This window comes from Rhinichthys klamathensis, unplaced genomic scaffold (genome assembly GCF_029890125.1).
Source record: "Rhinichthys klamathensis goyatoka isolate OS25496 unplaced genomic scaffold, OSU_Roscu_1.1 h1tg000056l_1, whole genome shotgun sequence".
NCBI lineage: Eukaryota > Metazoa > Chordata > Actinopteri > Cypriniformes > Leuciscidae > Rhinichthys > Rhinichthys klamathensis.
Window position 1 is genome coordinate 1,922,814 of NW_026606601.1, and position 7,423 is coordinate 1,930,236.

Consider the following 7,423-nt stretch of genomic DNA (forward strand, 5'->3'; position numbering starts at 1 on the left):
TTGAATTCAGTATAATTTACTTTTTAAGCCATAATTATGTTATAATTCTGACTTTTTTGTCATTGATTTTTGTCAATTACTTTTGTCGGAATTATGACTTTTTATCTCATAATTTAGTCTTTGTCACAATTATGACATGTGTAATTTTGACTGAACAATCATTTTAAGAATTCATATTGCATTTTTATAATTATGACTTAGTATTGTCATTATATTGACTTTTTATAATAAGATATACCGGTATAATAATAATATCTATAAATATCTAGATCTGTTTTGAGTTTTATGTCATAATTGACTTTTTGTCAATTATAAGTCATAATTGACTTTTTGTCAATTATAAGTCATAATTGACTTTTTATCTCATAATTTCAAACTTTTTGAAAGAATTTCGACTTTTTATCTCATAATTATATGTCATAATTAGCAAGTCATAATTTTTTTTAGCATAAGTATATTCCCTTAGTAGGCTATCTCAAAATGTTTGACTATCTCATAGTTTTTGACATTTTATCTCATTATGGCTTAGTGTCTCATAATGTTGACTTTTTATGTCATAATTTACTTTTTATGTCATTATTATGGTTTAATATGTTGAAAATGAAAATGTGACTTTTTGATGACTTAGTATCTCATAATTTATTTTTTCTTATGTGTCAGAAATGGGCTTCTATAAATAGCATGGTTTAAAAAACAGTAAAAGTGATCATGTATGGTTATTCTATAGCAGAGTTTTTCAGCAGGGTCTTGTAGTTTTTCGTTTGTGAGCTTGTAACTGGAGGGAAGTATGGAATCATTCTTGCAATGTTAGTCATCAAGTGCCTCTGAGACAAAACAGACTCAGTCCCCCCTCATTTAGACCCCTTCCATCCCTTTTTTTCATCTGTTCCTTTCTCTCCTTTTTAAGGAAATATGCAAGCGTCGCCAAGAAACATGGAAAAAACACAAACCCGTCGCTGTTTCACAAGCACTGCCTGATTATTCTGCAGAAGTTCAGCTGAAATGATGTTTCCTCTCTGCTAACTCCACAGTGCATGTCACTTCACACAGGTGCTTGACATCAGAATTTTTCCAGAGAAACATTTCAGCTAATCAGATAAGGGTCCAGAGTCCAGGCTGTCTCACAAAGCTGTGTTCATCAATCTTGCTTCAGTTCTGCACATTTGAAATATCTGGCTAATCTAATGCACATGGTTTAAAATGGCTGTGTCAGATTGAATACCCTGCATGCCAATTTGCATACTAAACATACTTGTAATGCAAGATTAATTAGTGCATCTTAAATCATATTACATAAAACAGGATGCCCAAAGTCTTAAACGATATGCTATTTGAGAAGGGTTTTAGGCGTGAGCATTATGCATGCATGTTAATATTTCCTACTAGATAAAAAAAATATTTGTACATTTTCATTAAGAATTTTTGCCTTGTGACTTTTTAATTTTTCTCCACTTTTTACTACGATTAAGCAACGACAATATTAATTGATATGATTTTTTAAAGTTAAAATGAACATAAATTCAATACAACAAAAAACGACTAAAAACTAAACTATCGTTTATGAGAATTTGGAAATAAATGTGTTTAACTATCATGAAGATAATTATTGACGGTTCATTTTTTTTATTTATTTAGGTAGAGAAAAGTAGCACGGAATCAGTACGGAATACGCAGCTGAATCTGTTAGAAACGTATACGTAGATAAACATTTTCTCAACATGACACCTTAACATAAATCTGTTCTAAACGTTATGATAACGTTTCTTTCTGAATGTTCCTTGAAATTTTTTTTTTTTTTTTTTGCTTGGTTATACGAACATTAAGGGAACATTGCATTTTATCATTTTACAAACATTATGAGAACGTAACTTTTAAAAAAAAACATTTAATAAACATTGTTTAAATAATGTTTTGTGCTAACGTTTCAAGAACATTATTAAAGACCAGATAACTTTGAACAAACGTTCTATTATAGTTACTGTTCATAACTTCGAGAGAACCTTGCCAAAACGTCAGCCAAAATTCTTAGAGCATTTCCTGTTAGCTGGGTTACTGAAACGTACTTTCAGATAGATTATCATAGACATATACACTAGACGTCACCTTGGGGTTCTAAGCATGCGTCAAAACCGCCGCCATCTTGGAATGGGTCTTGTCATAGGAAGTAGCTAGGTAACGCTGCTATCTCTGCCTTTACTTCTAATTAATTGATGGTGGCGGACTTTTGTGCTGTGTATGATGTTCACACGAATGAAATCTGAACTAGGAAGAATGTTTTTTTTTAAAAATATATATTTTTTTGTAAATCTTCTGGAATCAATGGTAAATACATGTCTGACCGTGGGAACGAACCAAAAAAACGAGAAAATCGCATTCATGATGATTTATGGTGATTTTATTTCTGTTAGACCTTTGTCTACATTGACGCTGATGCATTAAAGTGGAGGGGTTCCCCTGTTCCAAGATGGCGGCTCTATTGACGCATTCGTTCTAATGAACTGCCGTGAGATATATCCAGCTGCAGACCCGCAGCACCACCAGTTTCACAACCCCAGTGCCAGAACCCCAGCGCCAGAACCGGAAGTGAGGGAGGGGCGGAATTATTTACAATGACACAATGGTAACTGGTTATGGTAACACTGTAAATGGTAACATGGTTTTTTTTGCAAGTATTTAAAAATATTTCAGATTGTTGCACCTTTTAAATAATATTTAGGGTATGTTTTTATTACACAGTGAGTCACTGCTCGTTGTATGAACTATAACTTGTATGTGACAAATAAAGAGCAAGACAGCACTGGTGTTGTTTGAAGACGTAAGAGTGCGCGCGCGCGGCCAGGGCTCTCTCTCTCTGCTCGTTAAGCGCCCTGTCATGCGCAGCAGTCATTCTATTCTACATCACTCACCGATCAAAAAAGGCTTTGACGGGACAAAAATTTGCTTTGGCGGCCGCCAAAAAACGGACGATCTGACGGGTTTTAGAAGATTTAATACAACCTGAAACTAAAAAACAGACCCGACCTCTATTTGAGACCGGCCTTATATTTGCCAGACCTGCAGCCACATCAGGCGTGTAAAGAGACGATCGTCTATTTGGGACTCGGCTATTATTTGAAGTACGGTACATTTTTATGGTTTCTTTTAAAACAATGCCGGATTTTCTCTCTCTTTTTAGAGTTTTGACATTGTTCTTGTGAAATAAAGTATATTTTATATAAAATGACCATAAGTTTCAAGCATTATTTTTCACCATCATGATCAGGAAGTAACTCTCATAATACAATGAAACGGATAACTATATATAATTATATTACACAAAATCAATGTTTTAAAATGCTAATTGTACTATACCTTAATGTATCATTATAGCACGTATAAAGTATGACGTTTCGTGTGTAATAATGCCGTTTCGTGTCTAAGCAAATTACGCTCCAAAACGTTAGGTGGCGTTACTCGGTTTAGAACGTAAGCTCCGCCCCTCACTTCCGGTCCTGGCGCTGGTGTTAGAACGTAAGCTCCGCCCCTTACTTCCGGTTCTGGCGCTGGGGTTCTGAAACTGGTGGTGCTGCGGGTCTGCAGCTGGATACTATTGACTGCCGTAGCCAAGGCGACATCTAGTGTATATATCTATGTCAGATTATTAGCAAAGTAGCCAACATGCTTTTAGTGCATAGCATAATCATGCAACAGCTAAAATGTGTTGCAAGCAGAATTGAGAAACATTCACATTGGATACAAGGCAGTAGCCTATTGAAAAACAGGGTGATCCAGATTCTAATATCCAGACAGACATTCAATTAAGAAAAAGGAGGTAAAGTCCTAAATGCTTTCATCTGCTAGTGGTCTGGACTGAAGTATGTAGAGCTCAAGGTCAGATGTGACTGAAACAGATCTCACTGTGTTTGCACTTGATATACAGTGCATGTATGCAACTATGCACGCATACAAACATGCCACACACGAAGTGTATAAAAGTGAAAGGGTAGCAAAAAAGGATGAAATCCAGCTGGAAGTTGTTGTTATTCTTTTGTGTGTGTGTGTGTGTGTGTGTGTGTGTAAGTGGGTGGGTGTGAGAGAGAGAGAGAGCATGCACACATCTGTGAGTTTATGAGTGGCCATGGAAATGTGTGTGTGTGTGTGTGTGTGTGTGTGTGTGTGTGTGTGTGTGTGTCTGTGTGTGTGTGTGTGTGTGTGTGTGTGTGTGTGTGTGTGTGTGTGTGTGTGTGTGTGTGTGTGTGTGTGTGTGAATCGAGTGTGTTACTGTTTGATACTCTGACTTGTTAACAAATAGCAGATCTACTAAGTCAGAACCACAGTTCAATCCTTCTCTGACTCTTGGCATCAGTTTCATGTTTATTTTGCTTAAACGCCTTGTAAAATAGTTCCATTTGAATTTGTTTTAATGGCCCTATTTTATTCCACACAGAACAAGAAAAAAGGAGGCATCTTTGTACATTTGCATTTGACACACAAACAAAATTAGGAAAAATCTCACAAATTATGTAAGAAAATGTTATGCTTTTTCCACCATAGCAACAACAATCATAATATACACACTTTTACATTTGATGAGGTATTTAAAGGTGTGGTATAATGCCCTTTTCACAAGATGTGAAATAAGTATTTGATGTCCCCAGAGTGTGTGAAGTTTCAGCACAAAATACCCCACAGATATTTTTATATAGCATGTTAAAATTGTCACTTTTTGAGGGTTAGCAAAAACACACCGTTTTTGTGTCTGTCCCTTTAAATGCAAATGAGCTGCTGCTCCCGGCACAGAGGGCGGCGCTTCAACAGCTTGTTTCCTTAGCAGCTTTGATTACCTCACACAGACATGCACTGATCGTTTCAAAAACTTTTAGCCTTTAATGTTCAAACCGGAGTCAGACAAAGATGGAATGACTCAAGAAGAAGTGACAACATGTAGACAACATTTCTGAATGGTTTTATGATGAATTTATGTATCTTATGTGTAGTTATCTTTTAGTCATTGATTAGCATAATCTGTCTTGATAATCAATAAATCGTTTTCCCGGGGGCGGGGTTTATAAACATTTTAGGGTTAGTGATGTCACTTGCCCAGTCCCGTACCAGCCGTTTGTTGTAGTCCTTAAAGGGACAATGTGTAGGAATTTCTCCCATCTAGCGGTGAAATTGTATTTTGCATTCAAACGAATTGTGCTCTCCAGCGCCTAGCTTTTTCAAATGTGTGTTGTATCTACAGTAGCCGTTATGTACCAAAAAGCTATGACAGGATGTCTTCTAATAGCACTTATTTCAAACAAACTGCAACTTGACACAACGAACAAACAAATGTTACAGTATGAATTACTGACTGTGAAACTTGCTGCTCCTCCGTTTCTGCTGCTTTCAGTTGGCTCTGAACGAAAACGCGTTGTGGAAACGCGTTGGCCTAGTACTTTTTGACCCTCTCTGCTATTATAGTTTTTCAAGATGGCGGAACTACATGGAAGCCTCCGTGGACCTACCCGTCCCATGTATATAAAGATAATAAATTCTTCGTTTACGAGGATAAGTCAGATAATTGGCAGAGGTATTTGTACACCATTGAGGACATATTTATGAATAAAAATATTGCTTTTAGATAATAAAATACCTAAAAAATTACACATTGTCCCTTTAAAAAGCAATTTTTTTAAAAGAAAATGTCTCCCTTTTTGCTTTGAACTTTGAGCGTTGTAACTGCAGATGTTCTTTGTGCTCAAACAGCAACATTACACACTAACTAGAGTTAGAAAAGTGAAATCATAATCAACCACCCCTTTAAATATGGCACTTTAGTAATATAACCAATTAACTGTGCTTTAATTAATGATGCTTGCTACTTAGGATCATACTTTGTGTTACTTAGGATCATACTTTGTGTTAAATGTTCTTTATCGATGGTTCCATGAAGAAACTTTAACATTCAGAGAATCTTTTCATTGCACAACAAGGTTCAGTAAAAGGTTCGTTATGCTATTAAAATGTTCTTCACACTAAGAAAAAAAGGTTATTTAATGGCATCGCTGTGAAAACTGGCTTTTGGAACCTTAAGAGTGTGGCGATTGGAACAAACTTCAATGTGTAACTTGTGCTGCATCGAATGATATATACCTCAAATCATGCAGCTTCTCGAAAAGTGGACTCAAATTTTTTTTTTTATCTGATTGACACTGAAGTCAGGAATCAAGCTATAGGAACTTCTTTTGGCATCCCAGCAACCGTGAGCATAATGGTGGTGAGATTTGCATGTGCAAGTACCACTCCCAGTTTCTTCAGAAAATAAAAATCATCTTTCATATAGACCATTCGTTTCCATCTCTCTTCCTCCTGCATAAAGAGCTTTCTGTGCTGCTTAGTTTCTACTGTCTTTTGTAACCTGCTGGGTCAAAGGGGATATTTAAGTGATATGAAATTCCGTGGAACTTTGGAAAGGATGTGGAAGATCTTTTTTTCTTTCTCTTTTCTCTCTCACTCTCTTGTTCGCCTTTCTCTCTCCACACAGGGGAAATCCCAAATCCAGCCACCCCCTTCTCTCTACCCAGTCGTACAGGACACATGGCAGACGATCAGTAATTTCCTCTTCTCATGTGGCATCACATAAATGTATGCTTTTGAGGATTATAGTAGTTTTGTGTGCTTATTTTTTGTATTATGAGCAGTTTTGTGTTTACACGCATTGAGCAGGAGTGAGTTATTTACTGAGTGTGCACTTACTCATGTTTATGGGAAAGTTTACTGGAATATGAATGTTTATGTAGATATCTTTTGGTGTATGTGACTCACTGGACTGCATGGCACACGCTCTGTCAGATGCCTACAATTGGAAATACCTTCTTATGCTTGGCTATGTAATTGACTAAGGAAATGACTACGGCTGTAACCATGGTCACAGAATGACAAAAAAAAAAAAAAAACTTGGTAAAGCTCATGAAGACTCTCAAGAGCATGTCCAAGTCATATTTATCCCCTCCCCCCCCCCCCCCTCCCCCCCCAAAAAAGTGTATCTTGCATAAATGAAAATTAAGCCCATTTTTATGAACATTCAAATTGTTGCTATTCTGACATTATTTTCATTATACATATACATTATTTTGAAGTAGCGTTTTCCTTACTGTAATGCAAAATCATCTCATTCTTATCACTGTATTATGAAAAAATTTTGATATATCAAACGTGATATAACGTTTTCACGTTAACTTTCACATGTTAAAGGTATGGTAGGTATTTTTCGGAGAGGCTAGCAATAGCGAGCTAGCTTTGAAAGCATAAGATCCCACCCTCCCTTCAGAGCGTCTCCAAAGCTATGCCTCATCCAAAACACATGAACTTGCACAGCCAGAGCAAACAAAAGCGTAGTGAGAGGCGCCATTAATCAACTCATGTCTCAAAGCACATAACATTACAATAATAATGAACA

The 7,423-nt window shown here is 36.4% G+C and overlaps 1 long non-coding RNA gene across 1 annotated transcript; it reads right to left on the reverse strand.

Annotated features, from left to right (window-relative positions):
- Positions 1 to 2,308: 2,308 nt before the first annotated feature.
- Positions 2,309 to 3,632, reverse strand: LOC130083569 (uncharacterized). Its single transcript, XR_008806853.1, has 2 exons — positions 3,595 to 3,632; positions 2,309 to 2,490 (listed from the first exon to the last, which is right to left on the reverse strand). It is a non-coding gene; the product is annotated as an uncharacterized LOC130083569 (long non-coding RNA).
- Positions 3,633 to 7,423: the final 3,791 nt, after the last annotated feature.